A 10,157-nucleotide genomic window follows, 5' to 3' on the forward strand; every position below is an offset into this window, starting at 1 on the left:
CTAACAACGGTCAATTGAGAAGGGGGAAATATGAGCTATACCTTGGAGGGAGCAGAGAGTGGCCCTCTTGTGTAGAGCTTCCTTTTGAGAAAAAGAGGACTTGCTAGGACCTTGTTCGCCACACATTCCTGAAGAGCTTGGAGAAAGATACAAGCTTGAGAGAGTTTGAGAATTTGAGAAGGTAAGGAATGAAGGTGTGAATAAAAATGAGCACTTATCATCTTCTTTTATAGAAAAAAGGTCACCTGCTACATCAGGTCATAAGTCTGCCTAATTCGCGCTAGCAGGTACCTCCCTAAATAACACCGGAAATGATGAAGAAGAGCGATAGAAAGGCAAGAAAGGACGACATAATAAACGAGAAAAGCGATGCATGACATCGCTTATCGTATCAGTCTTCCAAAAAAAAGCCTGGCTGAAACCAAATACAAGTCATTAGTCTTAACTAAAGGACAATTATGTTAATCACCATGATTAGAAAAATTAATGAAAATTAGACAAGATTATCTCTTCAGCTGAACTCACGAGTACGAGAACAAACGTTCTCCTCCATATCAAAGCCATAATGGCCATAATTTGCATACAGGGAAGCTCCGGCCAACCAGCCAACAAACTGAGGCCTTTTAGCCTACCAGGAGCCTCCGTATCAGAGCCGTGATGGCCATCATTTGCATGCGGGGAAGCTCTGGCCGAACAGCCAATAAATTGAGGCATTTTGGCCTACCAAGAGCCTTCGTATCAGAGCCATGACAGGCACAACTTACGTGTGGGGCACTCTCGGCCGACCAGCCCACAAATGGGGGGCATATGGCCGACCAGAAGCCTCTGTGGGAGAGCCGTGACGGCCACAACTTATGTGCGGGGCACTCCCGGCCGACCAGCCCACAAATGGGGGGCATATGGCTGACTAGAAGCCTCTGTAGGAGAGCCGTGATGACCCCAACTTATATGCAGAGTACTCCTGGCCGACTAGCTCAAAAATAGGGGGTGTATGGCCGACCAGAAGCCTTTGTAGGAGATCCATGACGGCCACAACTTTCCCCCGGGGCACTACCAGCCGACCAGCCCTCAAGTTGAGGCCTTTTGGCCGACCAGAAGCCTTTGTAGGAGAGCCATGACGGCCACAACTTGCCCCCGGGGCACTGCCAGCCGACCAGCCCTCAAGTTGAGGCCTTTTGGCCGACCAGAAACTCCTGTAGGAGAACCATAAGGCCTTCAAAAGTTGTTCCGGAGACCCTCTTGAGAGGTCCTTAGGAAATTTCTCGAAAAACCATAACTCTCAGCAAAACCAAGTTTTGTGAAGACTGGAACGTCCACGAAAATGAGCTTGTTGGAGTATAGAACATCCTATGAAGGAGGTTTGGACAAATTCGATGGAGTATAAGACTTTCTATATATACAAGTTCAATAGAACACAGAACATTCAGCAAGAACGAGTACATAACGTCCGCTAGAATGAGTACAGAACGTTCACCGAAACAGTCGTAACAGAGCCCTGCGGAACTTAAAGGCAACCATGAAGTTAATTCCATGGGCAACCATCAGAAGCAAAGGCATGAAAAGGTATGTAGAAACCGTGAACTCTTAGTGAGAAGTTCAAAAAAAAAGTTAGGGGCAGGAACCCCTGGGCAACCACCAAAAGGCCGACCAGGAGGTTCTCCTCAAAGTGGCCGAGTAGCCCACATTTGAGGGCATGAGGCCGAGCAGAGCCTCCTGTAGAGTCCTGCTACAAGTGGTTCTGCACAACCCCGGTAACCCCTTTTGAAAAATTTCGAAAAAAATGAAAAAAAAATCAGAAAAGTTTTGAAATTTTTTTAAATTTTAAGGTTTTAAGATTAAGGCCAGATTAGGGCCGTTTAGTGAAATTAAGCCTAGATTAGGGCTAATTAGTGTATATTAGGCGTAATTAACCCAAATTATGGGGAATTAGTGATTTTTGTGATGAAATTAGCCCAGATTATGGTCGTTTAACCCAGTCACTCTTATAATTAGTATGAATTAGGGATAATTAGTGTCTTATACATACTGATTAGTCTTAATTAGCCCCGATTAGGGCCGATTAGCCTCTATTAAGGCCAATTAGTGCATTCTAGCTTAAAATTAGGCTCTTTTAAGCCTAATTAGCAACTTGTGCATGGAAATTAGCCCATATTAGGGCCGATTAGCCCAGATTAGGGACAGTTAGCAGCTTTCACCTTATAATTAACCTTGTCGAAGGTTAAGGGGTGATAAACGCTCGGTTTTTAGCCCCGGATAGGGCCGTTTAGTGTTAAACACTATTCAAATAGCCTGTGCAAAGGCCTTAAGTGTGTGTACTTGCACTAATAAGTCGTTGTAAATATGTAGGTTGCTCCACACTTTACAATAAAACTACGATACCCATGAAAGGCTGACACACATGAGGGCCGATACAATGAAGGGCCGATACCCATGAAGGGCCGATACCCAAGAATGGCCGAAAGTACCCCGAGTCGCGAATAGACCATTACAACTTCCACGAAAACTCGAGCAGTATTCATGGAAGTTGGGGGCAATGATATGGATAGAAAATACATCCTAAAGACACATTTAATGTCGCATTAATTACACTTGGGCTTCTTGTCTGAAGTCCAGTATAGACATGTCTGGTCCAAGCTCGTAGTAAGATCAAGACAGCCCATTTAGGCAAGGCCCACCAGCTCAGGTCGTCAAGGTCCAAGAACACAAATTGTTCAAGGACTAGGCTCAATACGGCTGAAAGAGTAGAGACATATGGTCTAAACAGACTCAAAGTCCTACACAGAAGGTTCTAGAGCTCCTTCCTAAATAGGACTCATAATCACCATCTAAGTTGGAGACTTATTAACCAAGTCTCCCAACAAAAGTCTAACACTGGACTCACCTCTATATAAAGGGCTCTACCCCTCAACCTAGAACTACGTTTTTGGCTTGATTCTCTACAACACATAGATGCGTATGCATCTTGCAAGGATCGATAGTCCTGAACGCAAGAGCGACCATTAAACCTCGAGCTCACCAACCCTAGCATTGAATACTAACACACTCAGGTTTTTGTTCCACAACAATCGTGTACTATAAAACAGGTACCATAAAAAAACTTTCAATGTTTTGTCTTTTATATAATAGTAATATATATATAATTTATAAATTAATTTACATACATTATGTAAAACTAAGTTTTAACTAAAGTCAAAATACATTATTATAGTAAAATCCTCGAAACAGTTTGATGTCAGATAAAGAAGCTACTCCAATTATACTCAAAATACTTGCAAGGATATGTCTTTTTTTAAATGAACTTTGTTTAAATCATAATAGTATGATTTTTTATTTTTTTAAATAGCGAGTGATGTATAATCTTTTGAACTTTTATATACTCTTTCTACAACTCATCAAGAACTTTATGTTCGATTGTCAATTTTTTTTATTCCGGTCTTCTAGTCATACTCCCATGTGAAAAATAATTTCATTTTCGAATTATATTTTAGAATTTTCATTGGTCATGTATTAATGTTAGATTTTAATTTTCTATTCTTATTTGGGAATCGAACCATGATAAGGGGGTTTGACCTAACCTGAACCAACCCGATCCAACCCAATATAAATAATAGGATTGGGTCAAAAGTATAGTTTTATGTTGACCCGTTAAAATTTTTACAAACCCAGGTAAGTGTGCTGGGTCATTTTTATCCTCTAACCCGTCCAGCGGGTTCACCCATATCACCTATGCATCATCAGAAGAGAAAGCAAAGAAAAGGCTAAAAGAAAAGGAGTAAAATGTTAAATTGTAATGGTCTTATATTTAGGAATTTTTAATATGATCATAAATAGTAATTTATTGGCTCAAATTTTGTTAGTGCTCGATTCTTAATCTATGTGTGTAATGATAACACATATTTGGCATAAGATTTTGATTAAAACAAAGTTCATGCTACAATCTTTTAAGTACTCTTTTTTAAAATATTTTTTGAACAGTTTTAAATTTTATTTAATATCATGTTAATAATAGTACATATAATTTATAACTTATATTTAGGGTTCAATTTAAAATCATTTTAGCATTGAAATTTTAAAACTATAATTTTTCATGATGGCCGTCGTAATTGGCCTATTTTGTTGTAGTGATGTGGTGGAAATATTTCATGTAATTTTTTTGTCTATAAATGAATTTTGGCATAACTTTTTTTTTAAACTGTCATGAGAATAAAATCAATGGTGTCATATTGGTTCAAAAAAAATTAATAGAAAACTTTTAACACTAGAATTGCTTAAATACATTATATGATTATATCATATGGGGCTAAACAATTATAGCATCTTTCTCTACCAAGGTAGTTTGCTTTGCTTATTGATATTAACCATTAATTAACAAGACACTTACATACATGTAGATTGTAATGAGTTTTTCAATAAGGAATTGGTTCAATAAGTAGAAGTTACATAGTTAATATTGGGAAACTGGTAATATTTTCTATGTTTAATAACTCTAGAATGTGATCAACATAGGCATTATCAATCATCACAATTCTTGATAAAAACATATGTAAAGAAAACCAAATTGTTGAAAAAAAGTTGACATATATATGTACAAGTTGCAACCTGAAGACATGAGGGTTAAACAATCACAAAGAATTTGCAGAGTGAACTTGGAAGTGGTAGGCATCAATGAGCTTGATGGTAGTAGCAGACTAATATTCCGAAATTAGTTCCTGTAACAACATCAACCATCCTAATTAAATTTCAAATTTGATCGATCAGTTGCAGAAGCTCATACATAAAGCACATGTATTTCATAAAGAGTACTATTAAGGGAGAGTGAGAGAGAGGGAGAGAGGAGAGAGGAGAGAGAAGGAGAGAGAGAGCGGGAGAGAGAGAGAGATTTGTTCTGAAGTGCATGTACAGGAGATAAATGTGATTGTGTTTTGTGTTTTTACAATACCTGACAAAAAAGAAACCTCAGGAACCGAACTATATTTAGCAAAGCTTCAAGTGCCTGAAATAAAATATGAGCAGAGAATTAAAATATGAAGCAAACAAAAAAAAGAAATGGAGTGCTTGATGGCTATGCAAGAATGAGAACAGAGGGGTTACATTTATATGTATGTAGTCACGTACACATGTATATTCCGTCAAATCTTACTATTTTTTTTAACACTCCCGTCTCATCCAGGATTTGAGATTTAGAATCCTAATAATATATAGTGTTGTAAGATCCCTACTAAAAGATCGTTGTTAGTTAAGTAATAACAGTACCTTTTTAGTTATCCTTTAATCTGGATAAACTACCTTTTTAGTTGATCCTTTAATCTGGATAAACTACCAACCATTCTAAATAATTTTTCTATCTTCATATTGCAAGAAAGTCTAACACGTGACTATAAATTCAGAATTTATAGGCACATTGATATAAATTTATGATTTTTTCTAATTTTCTTTAATGGACGGAGGCAGCACATGAAAAATATATAATCAATACTACAAGTTGGTTACAATATTTTTTACTTTTCAATTTTGTCTCAGCTTTTATGTAATTTGTATTATGTGTTGGAATATTTGAATCTGATATTTTGTGTATTAAGTTAAAAACGTGTTCAAGAAATTTGGCAACCACAATTATGTTATGACAATTACAGAGCACATGTGAAATCTAAGTAGGGATTTATAAAATAAATTTCAGAAGGAAAGCGAACCATGATAACAACATATTTCCTAAGAGATATGACCAATGTTTATTATTACTAATAATTTTTGCAATACAACATGTCATATGGGTACGTATGTGTGTGCATGATGGCGTACTCACCATTGATCATGTCCGAAAACCCCATGCTTTCCTGAATGATTGAAAGGGAAATCAGAGGACACAAACATTTTTTACTAGTAGCAGAAGGTAACAAGAACATGAAAATATGAAGTTTGCATTTCCATATAATGTTCCCTAATAGCTAGCTACATATTACGACTTTGACACATATATGTCTTCCTTATACTATCACACTTATTAATTTTAGTATAAAGATCAATTAAAGGTACCCCTAGATTCTTTTTTGTTGTTTATTTCTACAACTTGATCTAGCAATCAATCCTAACTTCAGTTTACTAAGGGAGTTTTAAATTTTGTTTTTTTACTTTTATTTAAACATGAATTTTTTTTAAATTTGTTTTGTCGTACTTGGCATCTTCCATTCTCCCGCATTGTTTAGTAAAGGATCAAGAAACAAGTTTGAGAAATATTTTTTTCAGCATTCAAGAAATGCAAGAGTGACATTTCGTCATAATTCATTTCTATTCGTCCTAATGCAAATTTTTGGTCAATTTTTATATTGGGCAAAATTATATAGAAAATATTGTCCAAAAAATATAGAATAATTGTGTATATATAACTAACATCATTCCTTTTCTCATTATAATGATCCACCCAACCGTCATCTTGTTCACTATCTTCTTGTCTCCCTGAAGTAATTATCTAATTCGGTGGCTTGTCTATTGGAGTATTTTCACGAGTAGAAAACATAATGAAAGGATTACATTGATCAATTATCTCTTGTCAATAAAAATGAAAATAAAGCATATTCTTAATTAATTTATAATTGTTTCTTAGTTTAATATTATTCTTAACAAGCCAAGATGAGCTACCGCAAAATATGTATCAACCTCAAGTTTCTAAAATAATAGAGCCATACACGATCTTTCATCAAATGAAAATAAGCCAATACATATTTGTGTCGTTAACGAACAGCTTGTGAAAAATAACATTTATTATCTAAAAAAAGTTCAAACCCGCCCACTAGAACCACTATAATTATCACTTTCAACAACAAAAAAGCTTAAATTTGAATTTATTATTCTCAAATGATTTATGGATTACATATTTAAGTGTAATTTTAAACTTAAAATATTAATAATCGGGATATATGTCAATTTTTTTAGATTTAACTAGCCAAGTTCAAGTCTAATGATCTCGTGCCGAGCTCAAGCCACACATGCTAATAGCTCGGCCTGAGCTCGTTAGCTTAACCCACACATTCTTATATTCGAGTTCGAGTTCCTAATAAACCATGTCGTTATCAGGCCGGTTTGTTCACCATTTACACATTTATAGCCAACTCTATTTGTAATAATTCAGGTTCAATATATTGGCATGGAATTGGTAGCGTGTACATACGAGGGTACATGTAAGGGTACATATAAGAGCAACATAATAAAAACATCTAAAGTGTAGTGTTGAAAATTTTGGCATAAATGAAAATATATATGAAGGAGTATTACCGATAGGTAAACCATGGTGCAGAGACATCCATCTTTTCTGGAGCATTTACTTCATTGTTTACTGCAAATAATTCATAAACATATAAGTAAATATGTATTGGTCACTTGAGCAATAAAGATTTTTAAATCATGCTGGAATACTGAATATTTACTATGTTATGTGTATTTTGGGGAGAAAACTCATATCAAATTGGGGTAAGGATCATGTTCAGTAATCACGTAAGGTTGATCCAAATCTCGTTACACCAATATCCAAAATTGATATCATTAAGTCACTTGACACGGTTGATGGATATTTGAAATGAATTAGAAATCGAACAAAAGAAATAATATGCTATGTATAAATAAATATTCAGATTTTCGACTAAGTTCGAATATGGATTCATTTTTTATTTAGGAGCAAAATAAATGTGAACTAAATCCTTTTCGGTTTGATAAAAAGATAAATTCAGAAATTTGGTTTCAATTACACCTAACCGAGGCAATCAAAATTTATCTATACATTTATCATCCAAATTAAGAAATTTAAATATAGCTTACCTTTGAACTTGAGAAAAGTCATGATGCAATTCAATTTGCATGAAAATATTGGGGTCGCGGAATATTGAAGATCTGTAAAAAATCGCAAACCAGTAAAAAATATTAAATCACGTATAAATAAAAAAGAACATAACATGGTGACATAATGTTTTTAGATTCTTGTTGGTATAATGTTGTGTTATGTTGGATATAATCAACTGATGAAGAAATACTTACATTTGTACATAATTAATACTTCAACACATATTTCGATTTAAATAGATTGTAAAATTTTGAGATACATACCAAGACGGAGATAGTCGGATGTGTACCGAGGGATAATGTAAAGAATGGAAAATGAGATTTCTTATATGGAGGGGATTGAAAGTATTCGTAAAATATGATAAACTTCTAGAGAGCAGTTTTGCAAACCTGATTGTTTGAATGGAAAAGGGAAGTGATTATATATCTCGCGATTTGACATAAATACACATAAACAACTATCTAACCAGCCTCTTGGATGTATAAACTAGTTAAATTTTATAAATATTTGCAGAAGAAATCAAGAGATTAAGCCAAAGAAAGAGATGGTTTGATAAGATATATGAACAAGAGAGCGGCGGTAAGGGGGTGTAAAACCCTAAAATGAATACATGATGTGATAAATATATATATAAATATCATCCTATATCAACGGATCAGATTGGTTGATATTATGTATATCTGACGGCTGTTAACTAATCAAGGTTAAACTCGATTATGGTTAAAGGAACTAATCGGGTCGAATTAATATATTTTTATGTGAATATCATATTCAAATGAACGTCTCTAGCCATTCTCTTTTACTTTGAATGTATTAGATTAATTAACTTTAGCAATCTATTTAGATTTTACAATATTGTATCTTAAGAGTATATTCGCTAATTAGATTTAATATAAGTATTAGCTTAAAAGGAATTTATATTTTGGTTCTATGTAAGTAGAAGTTATGTTCTTAATATTGGAAAATTGTTAATATTTATATGTTAAACAACATGTAACTTATCATCATATTGTTAATGCATTAAGGAATTATCAAATAAAGCATTAAAATTTATGATAAAATGAAATAGAAGAAAGGAAAACCAAACTGTAAAAATAAACTTTAAAATTTATAAGCAAGTCCGGTCATAGGATAGTAGTGACCAAGGGCTTGGGCTCAAACTTACAAGGGCCCTATTTTTTTAGGTTTTATTAGTGTAGAGAAAATAAAATTTATTCTTCAAAATATGGAAAAAAAATTATTTTCACTTTTGATGCACTTAACACTCTTTACCCTATAAAAATTAAATATTCCTTTCTCTTTCTTTACTCCGATACACACTTTTCTTATTGTCAAAATTATCTCATCCTACAATAAACAGGCCTACAATTATTTATTGTTCTACAACGAAAGCAAAACCCAAGTTGAATAAATAAGAATAAGAAAATAAACGAAAATCACATAAGACAAAGATTTATGTGGTTCAGAAATTCCTACTCCACAAGCTTTGTATTGATCTCTCACAATTCGTTATGTTATGATTTTACAATTACATTAGTATTTATAAGAGAAGAAACTGGTCCTAAATCAAATAATGCTCCATATCTGAAAAGTAAACTAATCCATAATCTAAGCTGAATCTGAATCTAAATAGTCTATTTTCATGGACTTAATTAATAGACTCCACAAACCCAACAATTTCCCATTGGAGTCTAACATCTTCACTTCACTCTTGTGAATATAGTATTATCTATACTCCAATCAATAATTCTAACTAGTGCAGCGCCTTCTCATCAATCAATTTTTAAGGCCAGTTGAAGTTACGCAAAGCTTCAACTTTTCATTGGTTACCACCTAAGTCAACATATCTGCAAGATCTTTTGAACCAAGGATTTTCTTTAGGGACAAAGTATCATTGCTTATCAACTCTCTTGCAAAGTGATATCTAGCTGAATATGCTTCATCCTAGCATGAATCACAAGATTCTTCACAAGATGAATAGCACTCACAAGATTCTTCACAAGATGAATAGCACTCTGACTATCTGCCTGTTTCCTGCCCAACTCCTCCAGAAAATTGTTCAACCAAATCATCTCCTTGCTAGCTTCAGAGATCAGGGCAGCACTCTTCCGGAGCGCCCGTTTGAATCAGTACGTAAGAGTTTAGCCATATATTCTGCTTCAGTGGTTGAAAGAGCAACACTCTTTTGAAATCGAGACATCCAACTAACTGCGGTGCCACCCAAAGTAAAATATAACCCATTGTACTTTTTCTTGTATCCAAACATCCACCCAAATTTGCATCAGGGAATCCTTCAAAGATAAGATTTTTCTTACTGAAATATAAT

General features: G+C 34.4%; 1 long non-coding RNA gene across 1 annotated transcript; it reads right to left on the reverse strand.

Annotated features, from left to right (window-relative positions):
• Positions 1-4,591: 4,591 nt before the first annotated feature.
• Positions 4,592-7,906, reverse strand: LOC141704581 (uncharacterized). The gene is made up of 5 exons (XR_012568012.1): positions 7,810-7,906; positions 7,270-7,330; positions 5,804-5,834; positions 4,940-4,993; positions 4,592-4,709 (listed from the first exon to the last, which is right to left on the reverse strand). It is a non-coding gene; the product is annotated as an uncharacterized LOC141704581 (long non-coding RNA).
• Positions 7,907-10,157: the final 2,251 nt, after the last annotated feature.

This window comes from Apium graveolens, unplaced genomic scaffold (assembly GCF_009905375.1).
Source record: "Apium graveolens cultivar Ventura unplaced genomic scaffold, ASM990537v1 ctg8031, whole genome shotgun sequence".
Taxonomy (NCBI): domain Eukaryota; kingdom Viridiplantae; phylum Streptophyta; class Magnoliopsida; order Apiales; family Apiaceae; genus Apium; species Apium graveolens.